The sequence below is a fragment of the Scomber scombrus genome, chromosome 2 (assembly GCF_963691925.1).
Source record: "Scomber scombrus chromosome 2, fScoSco1.1, whole genome shotgun sequence".
NCBI lineage: Eukaryota > Metazoa > Chordata > Actinopteri > Scombriformes > Scombridae > Scomber > Scomber scombrus.
Genome location: NC_084971.1, coordinates 6,682,101 through 6,706,971, shown reverse-complemented (window position 1 = coordinate 6,706,971; position 24,871 = coordinate 6,682,101). Strand labels below are relative to the sequence as shown.

Here is a 24,871-nt window from a genome sequence, read left to right as displayed (position 1 = left end):
TAATAACTATATACAACAAAGAAAGTGTACATGAATCTGTATTTGAGAACAAAGGTTCTCTGTTGACCTTGAGGACACATATCTGTGGCAAATATTCTAAAGGTCTGCTTACTTAAATATTTCTGTGGAAGTGAATGGACTGTTTAGACACAAATCTGTCTGGAGATCAGTAGTAAAGTAAAATAGGTCAGTATGCTAAAATGTATGAAAAACATAGACACAAATATAAATATTCCATTAATGCACAACCATAATCACAAAATAATCAATTTATCATACAGACCTAATAGGATTGTTTTATTCATGTTTACAAGAACTGCCAAAAGAAACCTCTAACATAACTCAGGTATCCATGGTGTTAGTCCATCTATGGTGTAAAAGACCAATCAATCAGTCAATGGTGTTGTGATCATTCTCGAGTGTTAACATTCTAATACAAATGTGCCTCTAAATGGCACTTAGATTACATGTGCATAATTATGTAGTAAAAGTGTGCACTTTCATTGTTCTGGACCAAAAGTGTTGTAATCAAAAAGTGAATGTAATAGATGACTAGAAAGCAAGCTTGTGTGTTTTACACAATATTGTGTTCTGCTACATTTTCTGCATTATTTGCACTTATTATTTGCACGTATTGATTACATGATCTGTGTCTGTTCTTTTCATCTGTCACACAGACCTCTTCTGATTACACTTGACTTAACTGATAGTTCACCAATATGGCTTCCTTAGTTCCACCTTGTTGGAGCTGAAGCATTGTTAACGTTGCTTTTTCAGTGGTAGTTTTGGCCCGTGATCGAGGCTAGTCAGCAGCTTTCACAGCTGAAAATGACTCGACACCACCTGTTGAGGCCTTAACTTTTCATTAGTGCGCTGCAGAAGGCTTAAGGCCGAAAAGGTTTGTGGTATTAGCAAAAAAATAAATGAATGAAAATCTGAATATAAATATGAGGTGATGGAGCATAGCAGAGTTCATTTTATTCATGAGATAGAGTTTACTGAAATTGTAATACATGTATGTAATGTTAAACTACATAACTTATTATGGAGTGAGTGACACATATTATAAATATACCTATCAACACTATTCAGATACAGTTCTATTATGGTCCTTGTGTGTTTTGCGTTCCACAGAGAACCTTCACACTGACAGACTGCAAGTTTGAACCAGTTACCATCAAACTGTTGAATATATGACATCACTGTCAAAAAAACAAAACAAAATGTGTGTAATGACCTTTGCTTCTGCTTTTGTCTCTAGTAGCTGTTCCTGTACACGTGCCAACCTGTCTTCAGCATCAGGTTGCAGCTGCACAAAGCTCACAGTTCTGCAGTGATCCTGCAGAGGGCAGCAAAGATCCACACACAGACAACAAGCAGTAGTGAAGATTTACTCCTGGTGAACAGTAGAGATCTGTGCATTACATGCAGGTATGGACACCTTGCTGTATAGAGCACATGCTGGATACTGTGATGTAATGCTGGTCAACAGTGTTATAGTAGGTGTTGGTGATGGTAGCCTGTTTATCATGGTGGGATGATAGGATGCCAGACAACCACATCATTTGTTGGTGTTATGATAAAAGCAAAATGAGAATATTATAATATGTTTTATGCGTGCTAATAAACACCAAAGTAAGAAAATGCCAGGTTTCATTACAGTGCTTAAATTTCATAAATAGACACAATAAGCAATTCTACAGGTTTAAAAAGGACTTCATATAATAACAATGTTTTTAAAAAGAGTTCGATGAATTTTTATTTAATCACTGAAAATGTTCCATATATAAATGTCTGCAATAAAGACATCAAAAAATGCTTTGTACTCATTATTTTATTAAGTGTGCATGTACAAATTCTTCTTTATAATCATCTGAGTGAATTTGTACTCATCATTTGTATGAACAGTCAACCAACATCTGTCCATTGATACATGATCCCTGTGTAATGATACATGTGGGATCATGAGCGGCACACTTTAGAAAGCTTTGGAGTGTAAATAATTATGACTTTATGAAAGTTAGGACTGACATCTAGTGAGTGCTACAGAGCACTGTACACAAAAACCTGCTTACTTTCATATCACTGGGCTGGAGAGTGAAATATTCTTCCTTGCAGATGGAATCAGTTTTGTCAAAGAGCTCTTTGACCTGATCAGTGTTTCCCATCTCTCTGTTGTTGAACACATGGTACTGGCCGCTACATTTCTACATTTTTAGCTTCTTCAGGTTCTCATCTTCTCTGATGAACTGCTCTATGTTGGTATCTTCCAGTCGGTCTCCATAAGTGAACAGCACCATGGTGTGATTAGCGACTGCAGGGGACAGCATCATCTTCAGTGTCTCCAGACCTTTCTGTTCTTGTTCAGTGAATCTTGTGGACGTGTGGACCTGGAGAGCTCAGCTCTTCTGCTTTCATCAGCTCTGTTCTCACCTCGTCTTCACTCAGCTCAGTGCTGAAGAGCCCAGAAGTGTCGACCACACTGACTCTGTGATCCAGAACAAAACTTTCTCTCTTGTCACTTCTCAGTGTCACAGGTGTGCTACTTAACTTACAGTCAAACTCCTTCTTTCCCAGGATGGTGTTTCCTGCTGAACTCTTCCCCACTCTCTCCTGACCCACCAGCACCACTCTCAGGTCACACTCTGAAAATGACACAGCATTACGATTGTAATGAAATACATTAATATATTATAATATATTTGTGGAATCAGAGTGGAGCTTCTTGTTTCTTGTTTAGTTTAGTTATTTCAAATTTTGGACTTCTTTTGCCTGCTGAAGTGGTCTTTAAGAGAGCTCCTGTGAGTCCCCAGAGTTCAAAAGAAGTCAATCAAACCTCTTTCTCTGGAATAATCTCCCTGTTGACATAAAACATGCTGACACTGATGAGTCCTTTAAATCAAAATTTAAAACTCATCTTTTTGCTTTGACCATCCAGCTGGTCTCTTATTAATTGATAACTTGAGGTCCTTCTACCTGTTACTATAATATTTTCTCATTAAGTTTACTAAGTAAAAACCTTGTCTGTCCTGCCAACAAGATCATTGTAATAGTTCTGATAATTATTGCATAGTGTCCAAGCTGTATGACTCTCTCCCTCTTTATCTCTCTTTCATCTCTTTCTTTTTCTCTTCCTATTTTCATGCTGGATTTTGTCTTTTGGTTTATTTTGTACTAACATCTATTGCATCTATGTCTGTCCTGGAAGAAGAAACCCTCCTCTGCTGTTCTTCTTGTTTCCTCAATTTTTTTCAATGAGTATTTCCTTTTTCAAAATAAGGGTCTAATGATGTTGTATTGCCTTACTGATTGTAAAGGCTGCTGAGGCAAATGTGTGATTTGTGAGCTGTGTGTGTGGGTTACACAAGGAACACTGGATTGTCTTAACAGTGAAGGACTAAATACAGATTATCAATTGTCATATTCATATTTATTAACATGCTGGAATAAAAAAATACATGGGATACATCAAGTAAAAATGTCAACATAGTTCTGTGTTGTTAGATCACACTTCTATCTACCTAATAAACATTTCAGTCTTCCTTCCTCCACATCTGTTCAGAGTACACATTTCTGTCGTCTTTAGCAAAGCTCATATTTACTGACATTTTGAAAACAAAGATTATAAATCAGTTTTTCTAATTTAGTTGAAGAGACCCATTCAATCTCACAATTGACTCCAGGAACACTGAAGTTTAGTGCGATATATTCAGAGAAAAGAGATGAAATAAGAATATGTAGGTTTTTGATTGTGATTGCTTCTGTTTGTTATATTGTTATATTATATTATATATAAATATTAGTATGCAGCAGTGTACAGTATGTCAGCAGTTCCTGTGTGTGCTCACTTAGGTCCAATCACATTAACATGACATCGAGTTGTAACTGTCAGTGATGTGTGATAGCTATCACTATAACAAGCAACAAAATGATGTTCTTAAAGTTTACAAAAAAGTAAAAGTAATAACTGCCTATATATCATAGAACGCCCATCATGGGTCCAGAAATCATATTGTCTTTCTGGATGTTTGCAACTTTAGACAAATTATATAACAGGCCAATTATAGCAATAATGGTTAAATTAAATGATAATAACAGCTCAAAGTTATATGCCACTTTTTGGTGTACTCAAAGATGCTTCACAACACAAACATTCCCTGTATTTACATGTTAATATTGATCTAAAGCTCATAGCTAATTCATATTGTAAATTTACTGAATAATGCATGCCCTCTTTTTCAGTTCAATTATAGCTTTCTCTGTTGCAATGGTTAAAGCTTCCTTGAGGATCTCAGTAGCAGCTTTAGTAATAGCAGCAATAACGGAGGAAATAAAGGAGTTGTCTTCCTCTGCACTTTTTCTTGCGTCTTCATCTGTCATATTTGGATTTTCCTGCTGTAGTTCTTTGATTTTTTCATCTATGGCTTTCTGAGCCTCTTGGAACATTTCACTGGTGTAGTATCTTCTTCCATTTCTCTGAATCATTCCGTTGATCTTCTTCAGCAGCTCACTGACCTGAGAAGGATCCTTGTTTCTGTTATCAAAAACATGGTATCCTCCATGGCACTGCTTGATGAAATTATGAAGAGCTGGATTTTGACCAATAAATTCATCCAGGGTGACTCCTTCCTCCTTCAGATCGTCTCCATGGGTGAACAAGGCCATTGTGTAATCTGCTGCCTGTTCTCCAAACATCTTCTGAATGATTTCCACCATTTCTTCTTCTTCTTTTGTAAATCTCTTCAGATGGAGCACAACCAGGAAGACATGAGGACCAGGAGCAGCCATTGTGATACATCTCCCGATCTCTGTCACCACTTCCTCTTCTTTTTTCCCAGTGTCAAACAGACCTGGAGTATCAACAACTTCCAGTGTTTGTCCACCAAACTCTGCTGTTTTCTTTTGACAACGTGATGTCAGTGAGGAAGAGGACGGCTCAGATTCAAAATCTTTTCTCATCAAGATGGTGTTTCCTGATGCACTCTTGCCAACTCCAGTTTTCCCAACAACCACAATCCTGAGCTGTGTTGGCTCTGCTTCTGTTGGAGAATTTCAGAAAGACATTATTGATGTTGTTAAGGACAAACTTTTTTTTCAAATTCAATTAAGCTTTATTGGCATGACAGATCAGAAATCTTATTTTCTCCAAGTTAAAAACTGGATTTTTGTCATTACACTTCTAGCAATACTACTCTCTCAAACACCATTTGATACCAAAGACACTGGGACACATAAGCAGCCCTGAGGCTACATGCATAAACAACACATACACACAAAAACCATGCATACACCATTTCTCTAGGGCTTAGTTACTAGGTTGGTCTGCCTTTGCTTCTCTCCTCCCAGATTTCCCAGATGGTCTGGTACCTCCGACCTCATCGAGGGATTGAGGTCCCCTGTTGGGAGCCTTTATAAAGCAGGTGATTTCAAGATGGATTCCTCTCTCTCGCCCTCCTGGAAGGCCGGAGCCTTTCAGGTACTCCATTTTGGTTTCGGTTTTGTTTTTTTAAGTGTTGGATGTAGCCTTGGTTCATGTTCTTTTTTTACTTTAAAACTCCTAGGTTATTGAATTTGTTATCTTTAATAAATTATTTCTTTAATTTGAGCTATTGCCATTCTTTGTTATGCTCTTAAACGAGCCGGACATAACACTGTGCTCACTAATGGGGCACAAAAACAAGGCCACACTATACCAGCTGTTTGTCTTGTCTTGTTTGTAATGAGTCTTTTTAACTTTTGTACCTTGACAGTGTGCATTTACTCTTTTTGGAATTCAACATTTGAATTACTTACTTAAAAACTGATATATATCAAAATACACAATTTCATATACACATTTCTTTTTCCCCCCCAAGTAATTTTGATGAACACTTTCACCAACTTGCCACCAAAAACACCAAGTAGTTAGGTTTTTCATCATGGAAAAGCACACATTGTCTACAGTCATTTTATAAGACTAAAAATCCTTTCAGTCACACTGGCTGTTTTTTTCTCAGCGTTTTTTCATGGGTGGAAATTCCCCACAAAGAGCTCTAAAGGAGGAAGTAAACCAACTACGTATTTTCATGTTGACGAAACCCAAAAATACTTTAATGAACAAAACATTCTTTAGAAAAGAAATGTCATCACATGTTTCATAAGTAAAATGGGAATCTGAAAAAGTAAATAAGAGAGACTCTGAAATAAGAAGAGCCAGAAACAACAGTCCACTAGAACACAATCAACAACGTACATTCTGGTATTTATTGCAGATCTATTTGTATTATTTAACACTGCACAGATAAAAGTCTTTCATGTTTCTCTCTCTATATACATGAACTATAAGTATCTGTATAAGTTAAGATTTCAAACTGGACAGTACTGCCACAAATACAGCAGTATCATAATTCATTTTAAAATTACTCTGTAGTTCTTTGGGTCTTCATTTATCATTAACTAACGTTTAACAATCATTACTAATTAATTAATTAGTTAACTAATGATCTTAAACGTGTCAAAAACAATCATACTTTCACAACCACAGGAGGTTGTACGCATTTACCTCCAACCTGCTTATAATTGTATTGTATTGTATAATTGTATCATCAATTCACTTCTGCACAAAAAAAATATCTAACTGATTAATTGTGGTAATGTTTCTACCTTCCTGGACTGTGCAAAAACTCATATTTAGATATAAGATGAAAACATTTACATCTGCTTTATACAGTAGGTCCTTCTTTACAACTGAGTTTAATAAGACAATGGGCCAGATGCAAGAAACACTTGTACGCACAGATTCGTTCTTAAATCATGCGTACGAGTGATTTACGAGGATTTGCCGCATTCGCCAATTTTCTTGTATTTTGGATTTTCTTTTAGGTACAAACAAATTTTACGAGTGGTGCACACCTGTCGTACCTGTCATGTACAACCAACCTGCCATTCTCCAAGGCAATAAAACTTGACTTGTTGCTGTCTAATTGTCTAGTGGCATTGTGCGAATTATATCATGTCTTATGGGGGAGGGGGACACTGACAGAGGACTGACATCTATAGGCTAGATATGATAATCGATTAATGAACACATAAAACTTCATGCCAAGCTGGATACGGTGTACTTTGCAGAGTGATGTACAGTATTCCAAAGTTTATATGCACAAATAAGAGAGGTCGAGCTGTTGAGCTGTTAACCCCATCTCCAGCTTCTTCTGCCGGCTTGTCCTTCGTTGTCAGCAGGTCTGTGCTGGTCTTGTTAACATTTGCGATAGAAGATGCCACTGGCTCTCGTCTTCACAGTCAACTGACTTGGATTTTCTTTTTGACATAACTGTATGCTGACTACCATATAACAATGAATAATGTCGATTCAGTGCGCAGACTGAGTGAATATTATATTGTCAGTATTTTAGAGAGATTGAGTTGTTTGCTTTTCTGTCGACTGATATTTGGAGAAAAGTATGACAGGTCATGCCATGAGTGGTAGAATTATAATTGTACTTACTGGGCTGAGCAAGCTTGCTGGCCATGTTTGTCCTTTTCAGGCAGTTGATCTTGTGAAGTCCTGTCACTGTTGATGTCTCGCTGTTGAGTAGTTTCATTTTCATCTCATCTCCAAATTATAAGCTGCTTCTAGTCTCCTCCCCATCTGTGCCTTACAGAAACTTGGTGAAGAACAACTCCTTTGGGTGGAGTTTTGATCTACTGTATGTACAAATTGATATTGATGAAACACCCTGGAGTGTGTTGGGGTCACTATACACTATCCCTTAAATGTCATATGTTGTAGTTGCAGTTTACAGACAACCTACTGCAACAAATGTTTAATCTGCAAATCTCAAATAATATGAAGGTAAAGAAATTCTTCTTATGGGACAATTACATTTAAATAGAGGACGCTGAACGAGACTTTAGGATATCACTAAAATGTTTTAAATGACATCTATGGCAAATAAACACAACATTGATATAGTTTTACTATTACAGTGTTTCCCGTACATAGTCTGTACTTTGGCGTTCCAGGTAGATAAAATCCCATGATGTAAAAAAACCAGTGGAACCTCACTCCCAATAAATAAAAATATAAATTCTTATCTCAATTGTTGAAACTTGAGCTAATTCTACTTGCTAAATCATACGCTATGTGTTAGCTCAGTCTGTGCGTTCGTTAAATGAAAGGATAGGAGAAGATGAGTGGTCTCACAGGCTATTTTATTTAGCAGTAAATGAATAAAACATACAGAGCTCTGGGTCGAGATCTTCCTGTCCCTGATGAACAACAGTGTGTGTCAGTTCATGAAGTCCGACTCCTCTCCTTTCCCTGACCCCTTTATACAAAAATGCAATCAGATATAATGTGTGAGGTGCTGTCGTCTCATGATTGGCTGTTGATCTGACTCCATCCTCCATCTTCTCACAGTCCAGGATATGTGATCTTCCTGTGACCTCCTTAACTGAAACTACACAATCACCAGACCTCCTGTGGGGGTTTCATGGTTAGTTCTTCTGAAACTACACAATCACCAGACCTCCTGTGGGGGTTTTATGGTTAGTTCTGCATTGTTTAACAAAGGATGGTCAGGGCTCTGACTGAATGTTTGACCCCGCTCTCCTGTTAATAATAAACCTTTAACCTATGCAAGTGGGACGTGTCAACATCCAGAATCTACCTATTTACTTACACTTCAGGGTAAACTGTCTTCATGCATTCTTATTACACAACAAGCTTACTGCTTTCAGATTGTTACACATAGGAACACATATTTATATGAAACAAACAACAAAGTAATTAATCCCCTTATGTGATATTTTAGCAGTGGCCAATTCATAGCATATATCTACAATTCCCCCTTTTGGTCTCATAAACATGAGACCACGAAACATATTCATATTTCATCCTCATCCTCAAACCGATATCCTTCCCCCGCCACCAACGCCATCACTTCCATCTCCAACTGTGGCATCTGGTAAGGAGGAGGAACCCTTCCTTCAATTGCGGTGACAATCAATCTGTTACACAAAGATCTTAGACAGGGAATACAACAACATCCACATAAAATCAACATTCCCATTACACTTACTAGGGACACTAATACAGACACAATCAATCCCCTCCATTTACCAAACCATGATTCCAAGATGCTTTCCAAAGGGTTATCGATGCCTGAGTGTTCATGCATTTCTGAGGATAAGGTTCTCAATCCTTCCAGAGCTCTGGTTACAGAGCCATCCGGTGCAGTGTTGTTTGGGATGAAAGTACAGCACTGATCTCCAAACATGGAGCAGACCCCTCCCTTTTCTGCTAATAACATGTCCAATGCCATTCTATTCTGTACTGTCATCAATGAGGTGGCTGCCAGCTGTTCTGAGAGACCTGCTACTGCATCCCGGGTCTTATTTGCTATAATCAATTTGTACTACTCCCTTTCTCTGCCTGTGCTCTATTTCAGTGGCACTAGTAGATGTTTTGATTTTGCTTTCAGGTGGAGGAGGGAGAAGATTAACCTTAATTAAACCCACAGAATCTTTTCCTTGTAGGTCTACTCCTAAAACTATGTAAAACCTCTTTGGTGTTATGTAATTTTAGTCATAAAGGGGTCGTCCCAAAGATTGTTAATGGTCAAAAGCAGTGGGTTCATGGACCTAGAATCACTGTGAAACTGACCTTTAATAAACTTAATCTTGCTGACCTTCCCCTTATCTTTAACAGCATACAATGTTGGCACCCAACGTGGCCCTGTAAATTGCCACACTAGATCCCACCCTCCACACCAGCTTCCCCCTGGGGTGAAGCTCTCGACACAGGCCTCATGTACCATATTGCTTCCACAGAGATATAAATCATACATTTTCCATCGTGCTTCATTCTTCCCGCATTCAATTACACTGCATAAATCGAATTGGAACGTCACATTGGTTCCTACCGTATAATCCAATTCTACCCCTCCGTACTTGCTCAGGCACCAATCCCCCGTTCCTTGGGCAGCTCTCTTGTTTCCGGGTTTCCCTTTCCCCTCTGTATTTCGATCCCCCATGGCTGATCCCCATAACAACACCAACATAATAACAATAATGCATGATATGATAGTAAACACTCCTATCCACCACCACCTGTTGTGGTGTGGCTCCCCTGCTACAATATACATCTTAATACACTCTTCTGATTATTTTTAGCAAGCAAAACTGGCTCAGTTTGCTCAATTGGATTCTAGAAAAACTACTTTTCCGGAAGATTTTCAAACCTTCTCAACCTTATACCAGAATGTTGTCCTCAGGCTGCTGAAAAGAAGAATTCGTTATCAATGCTCCACTATACTCCTCCTTTGTCTTATCTGATCTAAAGTCCTGATTGGAGGGTCTGTGGCAGCACACTGGCTCCAGTGATACCAGCTGTCTCCCTTTCCTTGCAGCCTGAGTGCGTGCGATGTCCTTTCCACCACCTTGAATGGTCCTGTCCACCTTGGCTCTGACCACTTCCGCTTGATGACTTTCAGTAGGACCCAGTCTGTTGTAGGCGGGCTCTGCCTCTCGGGGTCCCCCTTTACAGCTCCAACCTGTTTCGAGAAAGCTGAAACCAAAGCTGTTAGTTGATCATAGTATGGCTTATACCTTACATGAACCCTTTCTCTATCTACCATCTGTACCCCTGCTCCAGGTCCGGGAAACTGTTGACCTGTTCTTAGCTCATAAGGGGTGAACCCTGTAATTGAATTAACTGAGCTTCTGATGGACATTAAGGCTAAGGGCAGAGCATCCACCCAGCTTAATTTAGTTTGAGCACACACTTTTCCTATTTTACCTTTAATGGACTGATTCATTCTTTCCACCTTTCCCTGTGATTGCGGATGGTATACTGCTCCAAACGCGTGTTTCAGTCCTAGCGCTGCTTCTACCTCCTGCAAATCTTTATTCTTAAAGTGTGTGCCGTTATCCGACCTGATTCTTTTTGGAAACCCATACGTCGGAATGTAGTGATTTATCAAAAATTTGATCACTGTTTTTGCGTCTTCCTTCTTTGCAGGCATAGCTTCTGGCCAACCAGTGTATGCATCCACTGCGACCAGGAGATACCTGTACCCGTTTACTCTCTCAATCATATCAGTATAGTCAATCACTATCTCTTGCCCTGGCATTTGTGGAAGAGGAAATTTCCCTTCATGCGGCTTCACTGTTGCTCTCACATTGTATTCTGTACACGTTTTACACTCTCTGATATGATTCTCGATCATTGCTGGCAAAAACGGATGCCACCAATGTGTCAGATGTCTCTGCATCTGTGTTTTTCCGCAATGTGTGAGACCATGTGCTTCGTGGAGCGTGGACGCTATCAATCCGGGGGGCAACACTGGTCGACCGTCCGGTGACCTCCAAACCCCCTCGGATTCCTTAGCCCCCCTTTCTTTCCACACTGTTAGCTCCTGAGGGGAGGCTTTCTGCTGCTCTTTTATTAACATGTTTAAATCGCATGCCGGTAACAAATCATACACTGTTTTCTCGGTCTGTATCATCATGTTTTGAGCCGTATACCCTGCTGCTTTTTTAGCTGCTGAGTCTGCTTCCTGATTTCCTTTTGCTACTGTGGTCTCTGCTTTATCATGACCCCTACACTTAATGACTGCTATTTCTGCAGGTTTCATTAAGGCCTCTGCTAACCTTTTAATGTCTTTTTCATGTTTGATGGGCGTTTTGGCTGCAGTAAAAAATCCTGCTCTGATCCATTGACTCAATTCTACCTGTATCGCTCCCACCACATATGCTGAATCGGTATAAATGTTCACTCTCTTCCCTTCTGCCCATTCTAACGCTGCTACCATTGCTTGTAATTCTGCTAGCTGAGCTGATTCTTTCCCTTCCACTGTGCCTGTCAATACTTCCTCAAACCCGTCTTCTGTTTGCCTTATTACTGCATATGCTGCTTTTAATCCTTCTGTGGGGTGTCTGTAGCAACACCCATCTGTGAACAAAGTTTCTTCTGGGTCTGTGATTGGTTTTGCTTGCAAGTCTGCTCTGACCCTGATATCTCTCTGTACCCTTTCCTCACACCTATGTGGCTCTCCCTCCCCCATGTTATCAGCCATGTTGATTCCTTCATGTGTAAACGTGATGTTTGGCGCGTTTAGAATTTTTTCTAATCTGGTCTGTCTTAGTGATGTCATTGTGAAGGCTGTTGAATTCACAAATGCCACTATACTATGTATTGTTAACACTGTGAGTGGGTATCCCATGACTATGTGTGCTACTTTTTGGAGAATCTTTGCTACCCCTGCTGCATGTCGTGTGCATGGCGGGTGTCTGTCCTCTGTTGGATCAAGAGTAACACTTATATACATCAGTACCTGCCTACATCCCCCTTTTTTCTGAAAAAGAACACCATTTACTGCGTGTAATTTTTCAGAAACATCTAGGAAGAATGGATCTGTATAGTCAGGAACGGCCAGATCAGCAGCATACGTCAGGGATTGTTTAAGAGAGATAAAACTCTCCTCTGCTGTTGTCGTCCAGTGTAATTTGGCTGACAAATTCCTCATTCCCTGTTCGTTAACCATTGCCCTTAAAGGGGAGGTGAGTTCCCCATAAGAGGCAATGAAGTGTCTACTGTAACCTGTCAAACCCAGGAATGAAAGCATGTCCTTTACTGTACTAGGTTTAACATGATGTAAGATGGAGGATCTATGAGACGGGGACACACCTGTACCTGTGACGGATATGACTCTACCCAAGAAAGAAACCGTTTGCCGACAGCATTGCAATTTAGCTCTTGAAACTTTGAAACCAATGTGGTATAGTCGCATGAGTAAAGATTTTGTGGCCTCCAGACACGACACATGGTCAGGAGCAGCCAAGAGAATGTCATCCATATACTGGATCGACACCACCCCTGGTATGGATATTGTACCCAACTGGGCATTGGATATAATTCTGGGGAACCGGCCGGTGGCTGGGGCTGTTGAACTATTTGGTTGGCTGGTTTTTGCGTGTTTTTCTATGCATCATTTAACTGTTTCTTAGCATCATGTAATTGTAATTTCAACAGCTGTATGTGAGCTGACTCAGTATTCTGTTTATCTGCATCTAATTTTACCCTATGTCTTTTCATATGGTGTGTCAAGTGTTTTCCCACTGTTCTGTGGAACAACCTGGGATATCAGGGCTGCCTTCCATGGCTTCTTTAACGGACTTTGGCATTCCTGTCATGATACATCTGTGTTTGTGCTGTACATGGGGAGGTGCAATGGGCAATATAGGGTATGATGGAGCAAAGGGTCCTGCTTTACTGGGACCGCTTGGTTCCTTCTGTGACATTTCTACGGCTGCACAGGCTAAGGTCATTTATGTATGTGGATTATTCTCTCCTATATGATCACATAAAGGCATCATCATAACTTCACCTCATCAACAGAAACCCTAAGTGTCATCTGTTCAATTCTATCATTTGTACCATCTAGACACAATGAAACAACCTCCTTAACACTCTAATACACATTCTCAAACCATTTATATCCTTTTACAACCCTGTCTCTGTCTGCTCCTTCAGCTTCAACCTTTCACTTTCCTTAACCATTTACCATTACCCTTCTTATAAACACATACTTTAGTTTTCTAAGTTTTCTAGCTAATATTATCTTACAACCTTTCTCCCATCTTATATCTCAAAGTTTTGAGCGACACATAATCAATTCTCCCACTTTTAATAACCTCAAATTTATTTATCACTTAGGCAAAAAACTGCATCACTATGCTGTCATATTTTCCATACATAACTTCTACTGTGCCCTGAACTTTATTCTGACAACTATTATTAGCACCCGTGGCAAACCTCTCACAGTCAACTATATTACTGTCCTAACAATAATAATCCTACATCTAACCCCAAAATAATTGTTCTTCAATGAAAGTCTTCTATTAAAACTACAAAGAATAACCGGAAGCCAAAGTAAAATTAAAACTTATCAATCAGGATTAAATACCCTATTACTAGCGATAGATTAAACCAGAAATCTTGAAAATGTCTTTTTTACTCTGAATAATTTTAAGAATTCCTAAATCCATATAATGTGAACACTATGGCAAAAAGTATCTACCTAAAGTTAACCACCACTTGTATGGTGTACTCTGTATTTTTTACTTCCCACATACAACAGAGTATTCTAAAAATCAAAAATGTTTCAGCTCTTCCCACCAAAAGATACTCGCTATTCAAACCCTTCCAATTCTTTAAACAACACAAAATTTCATAAACAAACAACAAGAAACTTTCACACACCACTGGTTTTAAACATAGTTTGTCTCAAGAACAAAAAACAATAAGAACAACAAGTGGTCTCTCTCTTCCACATACAACCCCTAACACTCAGGATATCAGACACACACACAGATCAGGAAAAAAGAGGGGGGCACAAGCACTCCTGCATCACACACACATGTGAACTGCCTTATCTCACACACACTTCCAGCAGTACAAAAACTTTTAACAACAACCCACAACCTACAAGAAACAAAAAGAGTGAGTTCTCCACTCACTAAGCGCTTTTATCGGTCTATACCGAACGGACCCGGAATTAATCTTTACTCCCTTTTAGAACTTGATCAGAGTTAACCCTCAGTGGCCAGTCAGTTTGTATGGAGTTCACCCGAGCAACTGACCTTTCAGCGAGTTTTTCAGCCACTGCTGGCTTATCTGCTCACTGAGACACCCCCGAGTGTCCTCTCTGAGACACTACTCAATTTCTATCTCCCTATGCTGAACAACCTTATTTCGTCAGCTTAAACACATATAACAGTCATTTTCATACAACTGAAAATGATAAATAGAGAGCGCTGCTTTTATGAGGAAAATAACCCCAACGGTCTTTAAACCCCTCTCTTTAATTTCCGTACGTGTCTGCCCTGCTTTTGTTTAGGATATTTCACCTAAAAGGGTGTTTAAACCCACACGTGGCCAATGTGTTAGAATTTATGGACTCTAAGTCCAAGGGACTCAAACCCATCAACACACTCCTGCTTTCATGGGTCTTCTAAAAAACCCAAAGGTGTTTAAACCTGTGCGTTGTATACCTATTAACCTACCCTTTTTATTCTATGTTTTACTCATTCACTTTTACTAAGACACTTGCAGTATAATGACAACACTCAATTTGGTATATCCAATTGCAGAACTTTTGATAAAACAGGCGTCTGCTTACCTTTTTATTTGCGGCCGCTGATTGATGTCACCACACGTCAGTTGTCTGTTGTCGTTCAATTTCCTGCTGTGGTCCGTCACTTCTCCTTCCGATCACGTCAGTCAGGGTCACCATTTTGTTGAAACTTGAGCTAATTCTACTTGCTAAATCATACGCTATGTGTTAGCTCAGTCTGTGCGTTCGTTAAATGAAAGGATAGGAGAAGATGAGTGGTCTCACAGGCTATTTTATTTAGCAGTAAATGAATAAAACATACAGAGCTCTGGGTCGAGATCTTCCTGTCCCTGATGAACAACAGTGTGTGTCAGTTCATGAAGTCCGACTCCTCTCCTTTCCCTGACCCCTTTATACAAAAATGCAATCAGATATAATGTGTGAGGTGCTGTCGTCTCATGATTGGCTGTTGATCTGACTCCATCCTCCATCTTCTCACAGTCCAGGATATGTGATCTTCCTGTGACCTCCTTAACTGAAACTACACAATCACCAGACCTCCTGTGGGGGTTTCATGGTTAGTTCTTCTGAAACTACACAATCACCAGACCTCCTGTGGGGGTTTTATGGTTAGTTCTGCATTGTTTAACAAAGGATGGTCAGGGCTCTGACTGAATGTTTGACCCCGCTCTCCTGTTAATAATAAACCTTTAACCTATGCAAGTGGGACGTGTCAACATCCAGAATCTACCTATTTACTTACACTTCAGGGTAAACTGTCTTCATGCATTCTTATTACACAACAAGCTTACTGCTTTCAGATTGTTACACATAGGAACACATATTTATATGAAACAAACAACAAAGTAATTAATCCCCTTATGTGATATTTTAGCAGTGGCCAATTCATAGCATATATCTACACAATTCAAAAATATCAAAAATTGATTTCCTAAACGTTAATTAGTAACATGATGCTGACAGAACGAAAAAGGAGAAACTCAACTGACAGTCTACAGTTATCTTGTCAATACATCCATGTGTCTCACAGTTAATCTTCAATTAAAGCCCAAACAGCAGAGACAACCTATTTTTATTTGATGATTAAATAACAACCTTTGTGAGACAAATGTTAAACTTATTGTGAACTTTCTCCTCCGTCACTCAGAGCAGCGAACTCTTGCATTAACAGATACTAGCTGAACCATCACACCCTGCAGCATAAAACAACTTAAACTAACTCTGAGGTGAAGTGTTTTGTACAACAAACTCTTTCCCCCGGAACTAATGGTGCAGCAAGGAGGCTGCTCTCCACTACTGAAGACATGACGTTAATAATAACACACAATGGAGCACTGGCAGGAGCAGGTTTAGTGATTTGGGGGGCCCAGCTAAGCTCTGTCTTGATTTGATTCTGGAATGTGAGTATTAGCTGTGCTCACAAAAGTACACAAAAAATGAAACTATTAAAACCACACAGTAGAGTATTTAATTTTTTACTTTAAAATGAAGAGTGACACAGGTATTATTAACACAGTGTACTTATGTATGTATATATATATGGATTAACATATACATATATATGGATTTAACTTGTGTTCCATGTGGAGCTTTTGATTTTTAATGCTAGGTAGTTTAATTAATAATAATGCATCATATTTTATTTGCTATATTTCGTGAGTAAAATCTGAATATGCAATTTAACATCTGCAACAGTAACATTTAACTGTCAGGTAAGTGTAGTGTGTAGTGTCAAATGTATCACTAATTGTGTTCTGTACTTAATTGTTTAATCAATTGTACATATCTGATCTGTATAAGCTCTGCATTATATGAACCTTTGGCCTTTGAATGAACTTGCTGCTAGATATTTTCAAAATGTGCTCTGTATCTGAAACAGGAAGACGTGGTTGGAAACTGTGTTATACAAATAAGACGTGAAAGTAGACAGACCAAGGAAGTTGTTACCTCAGTATGAAACGTGCTGCACCCTATGTGTATTTGTGGTGTCATCGAGTGGAATGGATGAGTGTGTGATGCACAAAATGAAAGTGTAAGGCTAACTGTCAGGAAGGCCATAATGACTCCAGTGTCAATGCACTGAGATGACAGCAGTAAAAATCCACCCTTCCCTCTCCTGTATTTGTTTTTGGCATATACCATGATGTTTCCCATAGGCTATGTGCTGCATTCACACTTTACCTGTGGGGAAAGGTATAGTGACCCTGTAGGAGGAGAGCAGAGTTGTTCTCATAAGGAGTGTGTATTTTAGCAGCACTCTGCTCAGCTCCTTAATAAACAGTTCTTTCTCCTTAAATTTTTACCAGCATGTTCAATTTGTGTTCAGGATAGAGCTTTTAATTCTTATATAATGCTAGATAGTTTAATTAATAATAATGCATCGTATTTTATTTGTTATATATTTGTGCGTAAGATCTCAATTTGCAAATGAACATCTGCAACAGTAACATTTAACTGTCAGGTAAGTGTAGTGTGTAGTGTTAAGTGTATCACTTATTGTGTTCTGTATTTAATCAAGTGTTATATCAATCAATGATTTGTATAAGTTGTGCATTATATGAACCTATGGCCATTGAATGAACTTGCTGCTAGATATTTTTAAAATGTGTAGACATGATATCTGAAAAAGAAAGATGTAGTGGGAAACTTGATGCGTTAGTTTTGCGAACAGGAAGTGAAAGTAGACTGACCAAGAAAGTTGTTACCCCAGCCCAAACTGTCATACCTAAATGAAAGTAAACTAAGACCATCTGCAAAATGAAATAAAGCAATAGGAGGCAGCGTAAGGATTAACAGGCTTGTGACATCGGTTTTACTGGTCCTCTTGCATAGCCATTGTCTCCCACGAAAAATTACCTAGTCGGAGGTGTAGCGAAATTATGGATTTTTTAATAATTAAGCTCTTGTTAGTCAGGGCACCACTTCCTTAGGAGAAACAATTAATTAATTCAAATTAATTAATGAAGGGATTTTGAAGAGTTCCGTGCCTGTTGTGGTTTTAGCATAGACTGTATATAAGAAATGGACGTAACATCCGTGACGTGACCCATTGGTTTGTGGACTGCTGCTCGGAAGCCAATAGTTTCGGATCTGAGCAGCGCCATCTTGAAAACTTCAGGTGCATGCCGAGATTAAATAAAAACACAGATTCTACTTATATGGGCATCAGGAGGAGCAAGAGGCGCCCTCCTGAACCTGTGAACCAATCATCCTGTCAATCACGACGTAGCCACACCTTAATGCATACCTTGCTTTATAGTCTAATATAAAATCAGGGAGGCCAAAATTTCACAAATGAACATCATACTGCATTGAAGAAGGCTTTAGACTAGCGATTGAGACCATAAACACATTTTGAAAACGTTTACTGAGGTTAGAAATCAAGTGAGAAGTTGGTGAATTCTCCATTGACTTGTATAGAGACGGAAGTCCTTTTGACACCAAAACGGTCGCCCCCTGGTGGCCTTTTGATAGAATGCAGTTTTAAGTTACTTCCGCGTTGGCCTCATTTCAGAGGATCGGAACTCCCCGCCTGGGTTTTAGGGATAGCATGAGGAGTCATTTGGCCAGTATGGTAAAACGTTTTCAAGTGAAGGTAATGATGGCAGCAGTCCACGTGATTTAGAAAAAGTTTGTAATTACTGTCACAAGACACTGGAAGGTAGACTGTCATTTGCTGACGTCCAAGCGAGCCAAGGAGCATGTGAAAGGGGTTGGTCTAGCTGCGCCCGTCCCTAAAGCTGTCACTCCTAAGGTTAAGTTTGACTCCATGAAAAAGACACTGGTCGTACGTGGGAGTGGGAGTCTTATCAGCCATTCATCAGGAAGGGTTTTATGTCCATGGTTGGAAGTGATGAGAAGGTGCCTGTTTCGATTTTGAGGAATACTGGGGCATTTGATTTTTTCATTCTGGCTGGGGTTCTACCATTGTCTGAGCAAACTGAAACTGGCAGTTGTGTTCCAGTTCATTTGTTTGTGTTTGCTTCTGCAACAGATGAACCCCCTTAGAGGAATCTCTTTTTGTGTTTCCTTCATTCCTTATCTTTTGCATTTCTCTCATCTCAGTTGTCCATATATATTGTTTTTCTCGATTGCCCATATAAATCTATAAATCTAACAGTGGCAGCTTTATACTTATTAACTAATAAACAGTATACTGAAACTGCACAAAACAAAATAGGAATTACAAAAGAGGAAAACATATACAGAAACATTCAATTCAAATCCTCAGCTTGTGGCAATTTTGCAAGTGAAAGTCCACAAGATGTCACATGGTGATTTAGGACCACCGTTTTTCTTTGTGCGCTATTGTCAAATATTTGGCTGACCTGTGACATCACGATTGATCAACCCCCCCAGTAACAGTACTGGACTGTGAGGTGACTGTAACATAGTGGCCACAGCCACCAACAGCTGAAAAATTATGAATATACTCTGGTGTCACAAACACTAGAACATGACTATGTATATTAGTTGAAAATGACTCAGTTTGAACCATTAGGTCCAATAAAAATAAAAATAAAAAGATTTTTATGCAAGGGGTTCAGGATGAAGTCAGTTTACTCACTCACAGATTAACTCTAATGTTCATGCTCCATGGTCCTTAAACCTCTGAGGAAGCTGTAAGACTTTTACTGAATGAAGAGGTTGCCATCTTGTGTTCAGTCCTCTTGGTGCATCCATGAGGTTAATACTCAGAATGAAACTCCAAGCACAAGAATAAGTACATTATTTCTCAAACAGTGGTATATTTAGTCACCATGATGTTTACTAATGTACTTTTAAAATCTGAATTCAAGAATTTTACTTTTAATTCAGTATTTCTACACTGTGGAATTAGCATTTTTTTTAAAGTATCCGAGTACTTCTTTCATCACCACTGTGCACATTAATTAACACTCAAACCAATATCAATAGTATATGACTAAAACAGACAAAGCAGATAAAAACAGGGACATTATCTTGATTTAGAAGACTAGATTTAATCATTTTTTAATCTCACAAACAGCCAGTAAGTGGTGCTATATTGCAGCTAAAGAGATGCAGGGTTCCTGTAGAAGTACTGTCAGCAAGTACAAACTACCTTAAACTAAAAAGTGAAGAGTCAGAGGTTTGCAAGAACATTTAGTCTCTAGACGATTAAACCATAGTCAAGTCAAACAGAGAAACCACAGAGACATGTCCTAAACAGATCAGATATCACATGGACAAATTATATGGTTGATTATCACTTTTTCAGTCTGCATGAAGCAGCTGCTGAAGAACAAGAGGATCTGAAAGGTTAACATGTGATATCATTTGTCACAGGGTTAGCTCGTGCCCTATAAAGTAAGATGCACACTTAAACATACACATTTCTGGTTGTTTACTTTGTAATGCTATTCAAAATGTATATTGAAGAAAGTTCATGCCTAAAATGTGTTTTGATTCAACTGTAAATATTTGAGTATTTTGTGGACCAGGTGTTAATCTGTGTACATAACAACTTCTTTGTCAGTTACGATCATTATGAGTGTGATTGCTTTTTCTCGTAGCTGTTTCTTTACACTGTCTTTAGCATCAGGTTGCAGCTGAACAGAGCTCACAGTTCTGCAGTGATCCTGCAGAGAGCAGCAAAGATCAACACACAGACAACAAGCAGTAGTGAAGATTCACTTCAGGTGAACACAAAGTGATCTGTGCATTACAAGCAGGTATGGACACCCTGCTGTATATAGCACATGCTGGATACTGTGATGTAATGCTGGTCAACAGTGTTATAGCAGGTGTTGGTGATGGTAGCCTGTTTATCATGGTGGGATGATAGGATGCCAGACAACCACATCATTTGTTGGTGTTATGATAAAAGCAAAATGAGAATATTATAATAGTTATATTTGTGTTAGTAAACACCAAAGTAAAAAAAAATGTCAGTTTTTTATTACAGTGCTTAAATTTGATAAATAGACACAATAAGCTGTTCTACAGGTTTTGAAAAAAAATTTCATATAATACTGTTTTTAAAAAGAGCAACAGTATTTTATTTTTTTTCTGAGTTTGATTCATTTTTATTTAGTCACTGAAAATGTTCCATATATACATGTCTGAAGTAAAGATGTCAGAAGATGCTTTGAACTCGTTTTTATTTCATTTATTTATTATTTATTTTTGAAAGCACTATAAAACTAGTATGAGTGTGCATGTAATAATTCTTCTTTATAATCATCTGTGTGAATTTGTACTCATCATTTGTATGAAAAATGTCCCAACATCTGTCCATGTATACATGACCCCTGACTGTACTGCTCTTCTTACTTTTAAAATGTGGCATTAAGTTCCTCAGTTAACAGAGGTGGTTTCATTAACTATATAACATTTATTCAGAGGAGTCAGAGCTGTAATCTTTATTAGGCTGCGTGTTCTTTGATTACTTTTGTGCCTCTATCTGTGTTACCAATTTTCTGGATGACAGACCAAGTCAACCAGGTTCACAGTTTCATTCTTCTTGTGATTTTGTTTTTGGAGTCCCTAGACAAACTCAGTCATGAGGTCTCTTTTGTGCCTCATTTAAACCCTTTATCTAAATGAGAATGTAGGAAACTAAAAACTTTAAATAATTAATGCTACACTAAACATGGTTCTGGATTCTGAAATGGCAGAAGCATAATTACCACAATGTACCAATGAACCACATCAAGGGTAGTGGTGATTAAAACTTTATTCATGCAGCATTTTTCAAAATCAGGTTATACAATGCTTCATAATAGACAAAACGATTCAAATAAAGAGCAATTTAACAGATGAAATAAAAAGAGAACAAATTGAGTTGAAGCAAAGAATATAACTGTTTAAGAAAACGTGTTTTAGGAGAGATTTAAATGAAAATAAAGAGCTGGCTTGTCTGATCTCTTTCAGATCATTTTACAGTGGAGGTGCTCTGATTGTACAACTCTCCTCTGGTTTAGAGCCTTGACTTGTGAAGTACTAATAGAGACCTATCAGAGGATCTCAGGCTGCACTCTTGAATGGAGATATTAAGTAAGAAATATAGTCAGGAGTCAATTCAATACATTACATTTAATAGGTGATCATTCAAATAGTAATGCCCAACTTAATCCTATTTATTTTTAGAGTTGTGTGCTCATATTACAGCTGACTGTCTCCATCTGCGCCAGGTTCTAACTGCCTTTACACAATGTACACTGATGGGCTGTGAAAAGGGCAGAAATCATGTTGTCTTTCTGGATGTTTGCGACTTTGGCCAAATTATATAAAAGGCCAATTATAATAATAATGTTTGGAGTAATTGATTACATTTCTATGCCACTTTTTGGTGTATTCAGACACGTCACAATACAAAAAAGAGAAAGAGAAAAAAACAGAGAGGAGAACCGGTTGAGATATCTGTTCAACATTGTGTCTGCTTAAAGTTTGTTTTAACTCTTACTTTGTCAGCACATGATGATGTCATTTTCTGGACAATATAACTGTAAATTTCCAATGCAGAGTTTCTTAAAAAAGTTTAAGAAACACTGCCAATACAGTTAAACAGGCCAGAGATCAGTCAGAAATGAAGTGATCGAAAACACAAAAGATTTCTGAGTCCAGGCAGCATTACAGACTTCATATGACCTCTGTTGACCTCTAGCAACTGTGCAGCACTGCAGTGTGTCCTTTGTCATCAATGGCTTACATATTACATTTAATATTGTTGTTGTTTTGGACTGAATAATTCAAAAGTGTCCCATTGATGCCATGATGAATAATGAATCATAAAGAAGAATAGTTTGTGCAGTAAAGATGCTCCTAATCTACAAATTAAACAGAAAACAAACATTTGGTAGATATGATCAAATCTGTGAAAAAGCTCAAAATAATTGCGACCTTTGTTTTAATATTGGTTTAAAGCTCATGGCTAATTCATGTTGGAGATTTACTGAATAACACATGCCTTCTTTGCCACTGCAGTTATAGCTCCCACTGTAGCTCCTGCTACAGCTCCTGCTGCAGCTCCCACTGGACCCCCAACCAACCCAATACCTCCTCCAGCAGCAGCTCCAACAGCTATGGCCTTAAGAAAGGAAATGAATGAGTTGTCTTCCTCTGCACTTTTTCTTGCATCTTCATTTGTCATATTTGGATTTTTCTTCTGGAGTTGTTTCATTTTTTCATCTATGGCTTTCTGAGCCTCTTGGAACAGTTCACTGGTGTAGTATCTTCCTCCATTTCTCTGAACCATTCCATTGATCTTCTTCAGCAGCTCACTGACCTGAGAAGGATCCTTGTCTCTGTTATCAAAAACATGGTATCCTCCATGGCACTGCTTGATGAAATTATGAAGAGCTGAATTTTGAACAATTAATTCATCAAGGGAGACTCCTTCCTCCTTCAGATCGTCTCCACGGGTGAACAAGGCCATTGTGTAACGTGCTGCCTGCTCTCCAAACATCTTCTGAATGATTTCCACTGTTTCTTGTTCTTCTTCAGTGAATCTGTTTGGCTGGATCACAACCAGGAACACATGAGGACCAGGAGCAGCCATTGAGATACATCTCCCGATCTCTGTCACCACTTCCTCATGTTTTTTCCCAGTGTCAAACAGACCTGGAGTATCAATAACAGCCAGTGTTTGTCCACCAAACTCTGCTTTTTCCTTTTGACAACGTGATGTCAGTGAGGAAGTGGACAGCTTAGATTCAAAGGCTTTTCTCATCAAGATGGTGTTTCCTGCTGCACTCTTGCCGACTCCAGTTTTCCCAACAAGCACAATCCTGAGCTGTGTTGGCTCTGCTTCTGTTGGAGAATTTCAAAATGACATTATTGATGTTGTAAAGGACAAACTTATGAATGAAAATAAAACTACTAATAATTACTACAACAATCACTGTAACTTCCGCAGCGGGTCTTATGTAAATTTGGTCACGGTTTCATCCTCCTCATGATTTAACAATTTGGAGTCCCTAGACAAACTCAGTCATGAGTTCTCTTTTGTGTCTCATTGTTACCATTTATCTAAATGAGAATGTAGCCAACTCAAAACTTTAAATAATGAATACTACATTAAACATGATGCTGAACTCTGAAATGTCCTTTGGTAAAATGGAAGAAGCATAATTAGCACAAAGTTCTTACATTTATTTCCTATCTGCCTATAACATTAAGGAGGTTGATTATTTCTATAACTTTATCAAACAGATGATATTTTGATACATTTTGACTGTTGGATGACAAGAACCACATCAAGGGTAGTAATGATATACACTTTATTCATACAGCACTTTAAGGAGAGAAAGTTATACAATGCTTCACAAAAGACATTAAACAAGATTAAAATGTAAAACAATTTAACAGATGAAATACACATGTTTAATAGGTGATCTTTTCTTGCAGCTTAAAATAATGTTTTATTGTATTTGTTTTATTTGTATTATTAGAATGAGGAAAAATGTATTTGGGAAAATATCAAAATCCAATTATGACAAATATTACATTAGGGGTTTTTTTTTAAACAACAATTTGGACAGTGTGTTGCTGGTAGGGATTTTGACAGTAATGATCAAACCAGCATTCTGCAATGGCACATACAGTAAAGTACTTATTAGTAACTCTGTAGGAAAATACCTGCAAGTATATTTTTGACCCGCCCCCTCCAAAGTCAGATGTTCCAATTCATTTCCTGTGGTGACGAGTCAGTCTAAAACATACAGTTGACCAATGTATAGATGCTAGACATATTTTTATTATATGCAATTTTGTTATATTATTATTATTATATT

At 38.4% G+C, this 24,871-nt stretch overlaps 1 pseudogene; it reads right to left on the bottom strand.

Moving 5' to 3' along the window:
* Positions 1-1,892: 1,892 nt before the first annotated feature.
* The window catches only part of LOC134000937 (uncharacterized), a 37,766-nt pseudogene continuing 14,787 nt past the window's right edge, over positions 1,893-24,871 (bottom strand).